We start from the raw sequence: 12,697 nt of genomic DNA, 5'->3' as shown, positions 1-12,697 counted from the left end.
AAACACAGAATGGCAAAGTATTATTTAAATAATGATAGATTGGGAAATGTTGATGTACAAAGGGACCAGACTGTCCTTGTAACCACGTCTCAGTAATTACTACCAAATCATACCTATTTATCTCGATTTGCATTGTTAACTCATTAGTTTTATTCCGAATGCTGCGTGCATTCAGATACAAAGCCTTTAAGCTTGCCCTATTGTCAATTTTCCCTACTCTTATATGATTCTTTGGTGCAACATGGCGTTCACACACTCTGTCCCTTCCTTTCACTTTTTGGTAACAATCAGTCTTGTCACTAACTTGCACTCTTACCGTCTCCTTAAACTTTGATTTTTTATATTTCCATGCAAATAAACTCTCCCCCCCCAGTATTTAGTTTAAAGCCCTATCTACGACCCTAGTTATGCGATTCGCCAGGACACTGGTCCCGGCATGATTCAAGTGGAGCCTGTCCGAACGGAATAGCTCCCTCTTTCCCCAGTACTGGTGCCAATGTCCCATGAATTCAAACCCATTTCTCCCACACCAATATTTGAGCCACACATTTACCTCTTTAATCTTATTGACCCTGTGCCAATTAGCTCGTGGTTCAGGTAGTAATCCGGAGATTATTACCTTTTTGGTTCTGCTTTTTAATTTAGCCCCTAGCTGCTCGTATTCCCCCAGCAGAACCCCTTTCCTCGTTCTAACTATATCGTTGGTACCTACGTGGACCACAACAACTGGATCTTTCCCCTCCCACTCCAAGTTCCTCTGCAGCCCAGATGAGATATCCTTAACCCTGGCACCAGGTAGGCAACACAGCCTTCGGACTCTCGATCCTGGCTACAGAGAACAGCATCTATTTCCCTAACTATACTATTCCCGATTACAACTACATTTCTCTTTTCTCCCTCCACTTGAATGGCTCCCTGTACCACGGTGCTATGGTCAGTTTGCTCATCCTCCCTACAGTCCCCGCTCTTGTCCACACAGGCAGCAAGAATCTTGAACCTGTTGGATAAGGGCAAGGGCTGAGGCTCCTGCAGTGCTACTTCCTGGACCCCTCTACCTGCCTCACTCATAGTCACACCATCCTGTCCCTGACCACTGGCCGAATTTAAGGTAGTTAATCTAAGGGGTGTGACTGTCTCCTGAAACACAGCGTCCAGGTAACTCTCCCCCTCCCTGATGTGTCGCAGTGTCCAAAGCTCAGACTCCAGCTCATCAACTCTGAGCCGGAGTTCCTAGAGCAATCAACATTTGCTACAGATGTGGTCACTAGGAACCACAATGAAGTCCACCAGCTCCCACATTATGCAGCTACAACACATCGCCTGGCCCTGCATTTCTATTTTATTTAGTTACTTTTTAAGTTTGTTTTTAAATTTCCTACTGGTCTTTAGTTTATCAATCTGTAAAATATTTCTCCTATTTACCTTTAAGCTGAAAGCAAGTTAGAATAGTGATTCAAAATACACTTTTTAAAATCAACTGGAACTCACTCTCTCTGCTGAGTTGAAGCTGAAGTGTTAGGCCTCTGATCCTGGGCCCCAGTAGTCACCCTTAATCTAAAATCAACTTAGAATAGGTAGTTCTGATGAGGAGAAATTTCTTCACTCAGAGGGTGGTGAACCTGTGGAATTCTCTATCACAGAGGACTGTGGAGGCCAAGTCACTGAATATATCTAAGAAGGAAATAAATAGATTTCTAGACTCTAAAGGCATCAAGGGGTATAGGAAGAGAGTGGGAGTATGTCATTGAGATAGAGGATCAGCCATGATCATGTTGAATGGCGGAGCAGGCTCAAAGCACCGAATGACCTCCTCCTGCTTCTATTTTTCTAAATTCTATGTTTTAACTAACGCTCCAGAAACATGAGTTCAAATCCCACCATGGCAGTTGGAGGAGTTTAAATTCAATTAATAAATAAATCTGGAATAAAAAATGCTCGGCTCATTATTAATGACTATGAAACTACCTCATTGTCATAAAAACGTATCTAGTTCACGAATGTCCTTCTGGGGAGAAAACCTGCCTCCTCACCCGGTCTGGCCTAAATGTGACTCCAAACCTGGGGTATCAAACTGCTACAGAAAAGTTGAATAAAAGTAAAACAGGGTGGCCACCCATTATCAACCTAGGAACAAAAATGATAATTGACCTTGCAAATATTTCCTCAGTTGCGAACACCTGGCAACTTGTGCCAAAATTGGGAGAGCTATCCTATACACTAGTAAAGCAACAATCTGACACATTCATCCTCACCAAATCATACCTTACAGACAATTTCCCAGGCTATTCCATTACAATTCCTGTATATGTCCTGTGCCACCAACAGGACAGACCCACCAGAGATGTTGGCACCGTGATATACAGTTGGGAAGGAGTACCCTGGGAGTCCTCAATATGGATTCTGGACTCCATGAAGTCTTATGGCATCAGGTCAAACACAGGCAAGGAAACCTACTGATTACCACCTCGTGTCCTCCCTCAGCTGAAGAGTCCATACTCCCCCATGTTGAACACTTCCTGGAAGAGGCACTGAGGGTGACAAGGGTATAGAAGGTACTCTGGGTGGGGACTTCAATGGCCATCACCAGCAGTGACTTGGTAGAACCACTATTGACTAAGCTGGCCAAGTCCTGAAGGACATATCTGCCAGACTGGGCCTGCAGCAAGAGGCGAGGGAACCAACGAGATAGAAACCCTACTTGACCTTGTTCTCACAAATCTACCTGTCGCAGATGCATCTGTCCATGGCAGTATTGGTAGGAGTGACCGCCACAGTTCCTGAGGAGACAAATTCCCATCTTCACAGTGATGACACCCTCCATTGTGTTGTGCGGCACTACCACCATGCTAAATGGGTTAGATCAAGAATAAGTCTAGCAGTTCAAAACTAGGCATCCATGAGACACTGTAGGCCATCGGCAACAGCAGAATTTATCCCACCATAATCTGTAACCCCAAAGCTCGGCATATCCCTCACTCTACCATTACCATCAATTGAAGGGACCAACACTGGTTCAATGGGAATATAGAAGGACATGCCAGGAGCAGCACTAGTCATACCTAAAAATGAGATGCCAACCTGCTGAAGCTACAACACAGGATACTTGCATGCTATAAAGCAGAAGCCGCATGGCATAGACAGAGCTAAGTGATCCCACAGCCCATGGATCAGATCAAAGCTCTGCGGTCCTGTTACATCCAATGGACAATTAAATAACTAACTGAAAGAGGAGGCTACAAAAACATCCCCATTTCCAATGATGGGGGAGCCCAGCACGTCAATGCAAAAGACAAGGCTGAAGCATTTGAATCAGATTCAGCCAAAAGTGCTGAGTGGATGATCTGTTTTGGCCTTTTCCTGAGACCCCCAACATCACAGTCTTCAGCCAATTCCATCCATTCCACGTGATATTAAGATGGTTGAAAGCACTAGATACAGAAAAGGACCCTGATAATAAAGGGTCAGAGCACTGACCCTTGTTCTGCTAATAACACATTCTGCTTTCTTACCTTTATGCCACTATCAGCACCTTCTTTAGTCCTTACCACTACTATTAACACTCCCTTTGTCTTTTTGTCCATGACATCTTTGTCAATCTCTCCTTAGCCTATCACTGGCCTTCTATCCAGCTTCACCTGCTGCACCCCCCCTTAAACAGTATAAATTTAGTTAAAAGCAAAATACTGCGGACGCTGGAAATCTAGAACAAAAACAAAAATACCTGGAAAAACTCAGCAGGTCTGACAGCATCTGCGGAGAGGGATACAGTTGACGTTTCGAGTCCGTATGACTCTTCATCAGAACTAAGGCATAAAGAGACGGGGTGGGGGGGTATAAATTTTGTCCTATTTCTACTTCTCTTTAGCTCTGAAGAAGGGCCATATGGACTCAAAACGTAAACTCTGTTTCTCTTTCCACAGATGCTGTCAGACTTGCTGAGTTTTGCCAGCATTTTCTGTTTTTATTATGACCCTGATAATCCTGACTGTAGTACTGAAAACTTGTGCTCCAAAACTAGTCGCACCCCTAGCCAACACTGGCTACAACATTGGTATTTACTAGACAATGTAAAAAATTGCCCAGGTATGTCCTGTCCACAAAAAATAGGACAACCAGGCCAATTATTGCCCCATCAGTCTGCTCTCGATTATCAACAAAGTTGATGGAAGGTGTTGTTGACAGTGCTATCAAGTTGTCCTTACTTGTTCAAAATGCTCAGTTTGGGTCCTGCCAGCACCACCAAGCTTTAGACCTCATTACAGCTTTGGTCAAAATTGCAGAAGTGAGTTGAGAGTTACTGCCTTTGACATCAAGGCAGTATTTGACCAAGCATGAACTCAAGGAGGCCTAGCAAAATTGAAGTAATGGGGATCCGGCAGAATACTCTCCAAAGGTCGGAGTCATACCTAGCACAAAGGACGATGGTTGTGCTCGTTGGAGGCCAATCATCTCAGCCCCTAGATATCGCTGCAGGAATCCTTAGGATAGTGTCTTTGGCTCAACCACTGTCAGCTCCTTCCCTTCAATATAAGGTCATTCCTTGATGATTGCACAAACATTCGCAACTGCTCAGATACTGCAGCAATCCATGTCCACATGCATCAAGATCTGGAAAACATTCAGGCTTGGGCTGTTAAGAGACATGTAACATTCACACTACACAAGTGCCAGGCAATGACCATCTCCAACAAGAGAGAATCTAACAATATCTCTTTGACATTCAATGGCATAACAACCACCATCAAAATCCTGGAGGTTACCATTGACTTGACCAGAAACTGAACTGGACCAGTCAAATAAATACAGTGGCTACAAGAGTTGGTAAGAGGTTGGGAATTCAGTGGTGAGTAACTTTCCTCCTGACCCCCCAAAGCCTGTTCACCACCTGCAAGGCACAAGTCAGGAATACTCTCCACTTGCCTGGATGAGTGCAGCTCCCACAACACTCAAGAAGCTTGACACTATCCAGGACAAAGCAGACTGCTTTATTGGCATCACATCCAAGGCCTTAAATATTCACTCTATCCACCACTGGTGTGTGGTGGCAGCAGTGTATGCCATCTTTAAGATGCACTGCAGCAACTTGCCAACTTTGACAGCACTTTCCAAGCTTGCGACCTCTACCACCTAGAAGCACATGGGTTGCAAATGCATGGGAACACCACCACCTGCAAGTTGCTCTCTAAGCCACACACCATCCTGACTTGGAACTAAATGACCATTACTGCACTGAGTCAAAATCCTGGAACTCCCTCCCTAACGGCATTGTTAGTGTATCTAAGACCAGATGGACCACAGCAGTTCACGAAAGCGGCTCACCAGCACATTTCAAGTGCAATTTGGGATGGGCAGCAAATGCTGGCCCTGCCAGCAATGCTCTCTTCCCAGAAATGAAATTAAATAATTCCAGCTGTAAGCCTACAACGCAGCATGGGAACAGCTTATGCAGCTCCACCTCCCATAAGGAACAAAAAGAGAAGCAGCGTAAGCAGGAGCAGCAGCAACCTTCTCCTAGAGCCTCTGGTGCTCTACAGGACAGAGAGAATTAACACAGATCTCCAACTCACAGGAGGCCCCAAACACAAGCACACTGAGCAACAGTGCCTCAGGAACTTCAACTCTGGAAAATGATCTCCATCCAAGTGAACCAGGTGCGCATGCATTGCCATAGGAACATAGGACTTAGTAGGGGTAAGCCATTCAGCCCTTTCTAGCCTGCTCCACCATTCAATAAGATCATGGCTGATCTGACTGTGGTCTCAGCTCCACTCTTCTGTCTTCACCCCAAAACCCTTGACTCTCCTATCTACAAAAGTCTATCTAACTCAGCCTTGAATAAAGTTAAAGACCTGCCTCTGCAACCTTCTGGGGAAGAGAATTCCACGCTCAGAAAAATAAATTCTCCTCACCTCCTATCTTAAAAGGGAGACCTCTTATTCTTAAAGTATGTCCCTGAGTTTTAGTTTCCCCCACAAGGGGGGAAACGCGAGGTGCGAGGTGAGGAAAAACCTTTTCTCACAGCGAGTAGTTAGGGTCTGGAATGCACATCTGGAAGTGTGGTGGAGGCAGGTTCATGTGAGGCATTCAGGAAGGCATTGGATGATCATCTAAATAGAAACAATGTGCAGGGTTACAGGGAAAAGGCAGAAGATTGGCACTGAGTTATAATGCTCAGAGAACCGGTGCAGACACGATGGGCTGAATGGCCTCCTTCTGCACTGTAACAATTCTGTGATTCTGTGAAGAGAAAACAACCTCCCAGTACCCACCCTATCAAATTGCCTCAGGATCTTATATGTTTCAACAAGATCACCTCTCATTCTCCTAAACTCCAATGGTTATAGGTCTGATCTGTTCAACATTTCTTCGTAAGATAACCCCTTCACCCCAGGAATGAGTGAATGTGCCAAGGCCTTCTAGGCCAAGGTCATGACAGAAATAAATTTTTCTGCCTCGAGTTTCTTCCAGCAATCTGCTGGTGACATCTACACGATTTCACAATCTTGCTGCACACAAGCACATCTCCAAGGTGACAGATGCCATGCTTGCCAGGGTTGCCATCTATTCTCACTTCGCTGTTGGTGAGGCCAGTCAGAATGAGGCGGCTCTCAGATTCACTGCACTAGGTAAATTCCCAGGTACAGGAAATCATAGACTGCACATATATGGCATTCAAGGCACCCTCAAATCAACTGAGATTATTCATCAATCAAAGAGATATCAATCAATTAATGTTCAACTGGTTTACAACCACCAAAAGATTATCGTGCATGTTTGTATGAGATACCCAGGAGTTGCTATGACATCTTCATTCACCATCATTCAAGTTTTCACACTTCCAAGCCGAGTCAGTGAATGGGTCTTTGGGCACGAGGGCTATTTTCTAAGGACCTGATTGATGACACTTGTGAGAAGCCTTACAACTGATGCCCAGGCAAGATATAACCAAAGCCACACGAGCAGTGGTCACTGAGTAAGCCATCAGGATACTGAAGATATGATTCAGATGCCTGAACAGATCTGGGGGCACCTTTCAGTATGTACCAGAAAAGGGTGTCTGGGATGATAGTGGTATGTTGCATCTTAAACAACACAGTGCAGCAGAGAGGACCTGAGCTGTGTGAGGAGGAAGGTGAGGACCACTCTACATTTTTGGAAGAGGAGCAACAACAGGAAGAGCAGGTGGAGAACAAGCCTTATGTGACCAAGGTACCTGTAGATGCTCGTTTAACTGTGAGGGATGCTCAGGATGGACTCATTCATGCTCACTTCAGCTAATCTGAAGCACACCAATACTGAACCCAGTGTGCCCAACCACCATCCCAGTCTCAGCACAAAGTAATCGCAGACACCCTTTGTTTGTCTTCTACTCTTGTACTACCATTTTCCTCAAGGCTAAAAGACTTAGCATGCAGCAGGCAGTGGGGGTGGTGGTGGGGGGTGCAGAGGGGGTTGGGGGTGATGGGACAGTGGAGATTTGAAATAAAGCTTATGGTTCATAAACATTGAGCATGAAAGTGACAACACAGTGATAAGCAGCCAAGTGATTGTACGTCTGCAACTACAAATTCTTTCTCTTCTTTTTCTTATTAGGCTTCAGTAGAGCTAGAGGCTGGTGCCCTTGCTCCGACAGCTCAGGTGCTCTTGGTTAACATCCTCTGGGTTTTGGACCCTGTGAGGGTCCCACCAAGGACTGCCCCACCTGCACCTGGGCAGGGGCAGACTTGGCAATTAGGCAGCATGATGGGCTCTAACTGGGTGAGGGCAAAGGTGGAGGAATGGAACACATAGAGCGAAGTCCCCATTTCCCTGTCCCCTACTCCATCTTCCCTCTCATGGTCCATTTGAATGTCTCTGCTAGCCAGGAGCTGGAGTACCTTGCTGCATTTCATTGAGGCATTGAATGGTCTAAGTGAAGCTTTCATTGTTCCTGCTTAAGCTATGCAGGCAATCGTTCAGGACAAGCATGCATTCAATTGTCTTATTTGATATTCCTTGCAGGTGTCCACTCTATTCTTGGAGGTGGACATCAGCACAAAGGCCCAAGACTTCATGGCACTCATGGAGCAGGATTTTACAAGCACCCCTGCCTTCAAACCCACTGACAAGGGACCATAAAATTCTGCCCATGGTGCAGACAAACTCCTTCAATCTCTCTTCAATTATGCCCAGTGCCTCTGAAAATGCTAATACAACCTTACACATTTTCTGCTGCTGCTTCAAATCAGTCCTCTTTGTCAATGGACCCTGAGGCTTAACATCTGCATCCAACTGAGCAGAGCTTGGAGTGTCCTACACCCTCTGACAGGGAACCTTCACTGCCGTATCTGTCTCCAACACCTGCTCCTGTTCACATATGGTGTCTGCCTCACTAGGTGATAACCCAACTGTTTGTCTTGAAAGTCCCATGAAAGTGTGTGTGTATCTGAGCTGGTGGTGGGCATGTGTTAGTCCTGTGACAGTACTTCCTCAGAGTGCTCCTCCACTGATCAGAACATTTCTCCCACCTCTGGCACCAACTCCTGAGGATTGCTTGCAGGACATGTAGGAGGTGAATAGCATAAATTAGAACTGACAAGGTGAAAGAGTTCTCAGTGATCAGGGTAGTAATAACTGGAGGGCCACCTCTAGTGCTCTGTTCCTCTCTGATGTTCTATGCTCTCTTATCCTGCAAGAAGAGAAAAATGAGAGTGCTGTGATTATGAGGAATGGAAAGGGTTGAGAGGATGGAAGGACAATATTTGTGGAGGTCACTTTAAGGAATGGGTACAATATGGCAATAAGATTGGTGGGGGAGTGCTAGTGGTGCTGGACCAGATGGGGAATGAGGAGATGCCTTGAGAGAGAGGAATGAGTGGAGCTGCTAAGTGTTTTTTTTATTCATTCACGGGATGTGGGCTTCGCTGGCAGGGCCAGCATTTATTGCCCATCCCTAGTTGCCCTTGAGAAGGTAGTGGTGAGCTGCCTTCTTGAACCGCTGCAATCCATGTGGTGTAGGTACATCCACAGTGCTGTTAGGAAGGGACTTCCCGGATTTTGACCCAGTGTGTTGCTCTGAGGAGTGCTGTTTAGGAGATGGTTGGCGAAGCCAGACAGAGGGGGATAGCACTTGAATGTGAGATGGTACTCAGCTTTCCTGCCCTGATGAAGTCATTGAACCTTTTTAGGCACTGTACGCAGGAGCGAGGGACTACACTCCTGCTGCTCACCTCCTCTGCCATTTCCAGTCATACCTGCTTGGTCTCCAAGGCAGGATTCTTCCGCCCACCTACTGGGAGCAGACTCTCCTGCCCACAGCATAATGTCCAGGGATGCATCAGAACCGTGGTGCAGCCTTCCCTCCCTCATTGACACCCCAGCTGTCCAGTAACTGGCTCTCTTGCAGTTGTAGAATGCTTCCATTTTGACCTTCACAGGGTTCCATTAAATTATGAAGTCTCAACATTAGGTGAGGATCATCATCACACCCACCTGCTCTAATTGGTGAGGAAACTGGGAAGTGGGATACCCATGCTGTGGACCAGTTAAAAAGCCACTAACAAACCCATTGCTCAAATGTCTGGCTCTCAGCCAGTTTTCGCCTTGCCCACTGTGAATGGAGCGAAATGTTAAACCCTTCTGGGTGAGATCTTCAGGTACTGAAGGGGCATTGTATGTGGATCAGCAATTATTATTAGGTTAATTGGGTAGAAATTATGGAGTTGGGGGGTGGTGGGGAGGGGAAGGGAGTATCAGCTTTTACATAATGAATTGAATAGTGAGGTATCAATACTTTCAGATTCCGTCCAGTCCCATGATGTCACTTGCCATGCACGCGGGCTTTCCAAGAAATCAACTCACTGCCATTCATGGCCAAAAGCAAAGTCTGCAGCTGAGGAGAGGAAGAACATAGTGCAGGTTTAAAGCAAGTGAGAAGAATAATCTAATCCAGTTCTAACAGAGGTGGGAAAATAGGATCTGTGTTCCCATCTGGATCACGTCCTGTCTCATCCGTCTCTCTTTAGGTGTGGATCATGTTCTTTCCAACCCTGCTGTTCTCACTATGCTCCAGCTCTGATCTCCTGTCACTCTCCCTTATCTCCTATCCCACAGTACGACTTCTTGCTCTTCCATCCGATCTCTAGTAACAGCCCCTTTGATATCCTGCTCCCCCCCCCCACCGATTGCCTGTAGCCCCTTCTGATCTCTTGAATTCCAAATCTAATCTTTTGTTCTCTCTTCTCTCCAATTTCCTCTCCCTGCTAATCCCCTGTACCATCCTCTGATTCCCTCTCCTCCCTCCAATCTCCTATTCCCATCCTGATTTCCTGTACTTCCTACAATCTACTGCCACCACCCTCCAATCACCTGTCAACCCCTGACAAATCATTTGTTTCCTGCCCCTCCAATCTCCTGCCCCACTTGATCCCTTCCCCCCAATCCCCTCACCTCCATGTTGTCTTGGCCCTCATGATCTCCTGTATCCCCGCTGCTCTCCTGTATTGTCCGAACACCTGACCCACCCGAACTCCTGTATCCCCTCTGATCTTTTGTCTTCTCCCTCAGCTGAATTCCCGTTCCCCCCACCCCCCCTCCAATCTCCTGTAATCCCTCTGATCTCCAATCTCTTTCCAGTGCTTTGTCTATTAACCCTTTATATTTCCTGTTTCCTCTCTGATCTTTTGTCCTCTTCCCGTTCCCACCTCCAGTCTCCCTCCCATGCCTTGTCCTCCCTGTGTTCTCCTGACTTCCTCCAAGCAAGCAGCAAGCTGATAGAAAATGGCTGCAAAAGTAAAGAAATGAACATCAGGCCACTGACTCCAACTGGATACATGTACGGCACAAGGTCATGTGCGCCTCTTGTGGGAGGGGAGGAGCGGGACTGTATTTAGGCTCGAGCCCCAGAGGTCATGCCAACATTTATATCAGACCTATCAGTGACCTCAAGACATCCCTCAATGCTTTATAGCCATGAAGAACATTTTTACTGTAGAAAGCACAGAAATCTCTTTGCACCCAACAAACTCCCACAAACAACAATGTGGTAGGGACCTTGGTTTAATGTCTCATTCAAAAGATGACATCTCCAACAGTTCAGTATTCCCTCAGTACTCAGCCTAGCTGTTGGCCTGGATTGCTGCACTGTGAAGTATATTGATAGATGTTAAAGAATATAAACATTAAAATACATTCACCATAAATGCTTCCCCTTTTACCACAGCACTTTTTCTCTTACCTACCTATTCCTGTTACCATATACTCCAACCTGTAATTGTACTGAATATATCTTAGATGTGTGAATGCAATGAGATGACTGAGTACATAGTCAACATCCTCTTCAGGTCTAAACCTTCTCCATTGATCTATTCTTTACTCAGGAGACATTTGTGAATGTTCACTTTTTAAATATTTATTTGTTTCTAGACTTGTAAACAGCTCTGAGAGCGATTACGTCAAATTTTCTGTGTGAGGCTCAGGCCCAAAACAGTTTTAATTTTATATACTGAACAGTTCTTCATAACTAACACTGCAATTCCTTTTTGAGTTTACTGAGGTCTGAAAATGTTGTGATAAATGGAAACAAAAAGATCCCCAAAGTATTGTGCAACACCACTAGGGGGCAGCAGTAGTCCATCCAGATTTAAAGGGGTGACATTTTCTTTAAAAATCAGGATATTATTGCTTTGTTTTCTCCATTATTATTGACCTACTAACAAAATCACACTCCTCAGCATCACAACTTTAAAACTAATACATTTTATAATTTCATAAGTTGGTCATTGAAAATAAAAATAGACATTCTCTTTTTTGATTGCCCTACTGTATTCACAAAAATGTTTACAGCTAACCCTCGCTTAGCGTCCCTAATGTCTTCCTGAGAAACGGTATGCTAAATGAAAATGCACTAAGTGAAAATTATTTTGCTAGAAGAAGTTTCTAAAAGGTTGGTTTACGTTCCTGACCTGCTCATTGCAATCTCACTGGTCACAGCAAGCGCTATCTGAAAAAAACCTGAATGGTGCCTGAGCCAACACAACACAAGGAAAGCTGCCAGAAATCTTTCTTATAAGGGCAGGAACATTCTTACAGGAGGTCCAAAGAGGAGTCATACGGACTCGAAACATTAATTGTTTCTCTCTCCACAAATGCTGCCGGAGCTGCTGAGTTTTTCCAGCACTTTCTGTTTTTATAGCACTCTTAAAGGACCAAGAGTGCTTCTGGCAGCAGTGCCTGGTGGACGGTCTCCACCTGATCCAGGAGTGTTTCTCTGGGCGGAATTGTTCATGCCCGCTGGCATCGGGCGTGCTAAGGCATGAGTGGACAATATAGCGAGAAGGCCAAAAATCGGTTTCATGACGTTATGAAACCAGTTTGTGATTGCCCGCTCAGCCCATCGATGGTGGGTCGCATTTCCCACTATCGGACGTCGGGAACCTCATTGCATATCATTATAAGGCCAGCCCACCAGACTCATCCTCCCACGCTGGATCATCCACCCACGTCAGTGTGATTGCATGCCAACGTGTTTCACAACTGCATATAAGGGACTTCGAAGCTTGTTTGTCTATCTTGCTTCAGGCAGCATTCGCTGTCATCAGTGCCAGTCTTCACAGACAGCACCACATCGCCTTTAGGGGGGCTCATGAGCAGGTCTCTACCTACCAGACCAGCCATAAGACAGGGGTTGCGTTTCAATGGTTGCAGGGCTAGGGCTTGT

Source organism: Cetorhinus maximus, chromosome 14, assembly GCF_964194155.1.
Source record: "Cetorhinus maximus chromosome 14, sCetMax3.hap1.1, whole genome shotgun sequence".
Taxonomy (NCBI): domain Eukaryota; kingdom Metazoa; phylum Chordata; class Chondrichthyes; order Lamniformes; family Cetorhinidae; genus Cetorhinus; species Cetorhinus maximus.
This window is presented reverse-complemented; position numbering follows the sequence as displayed.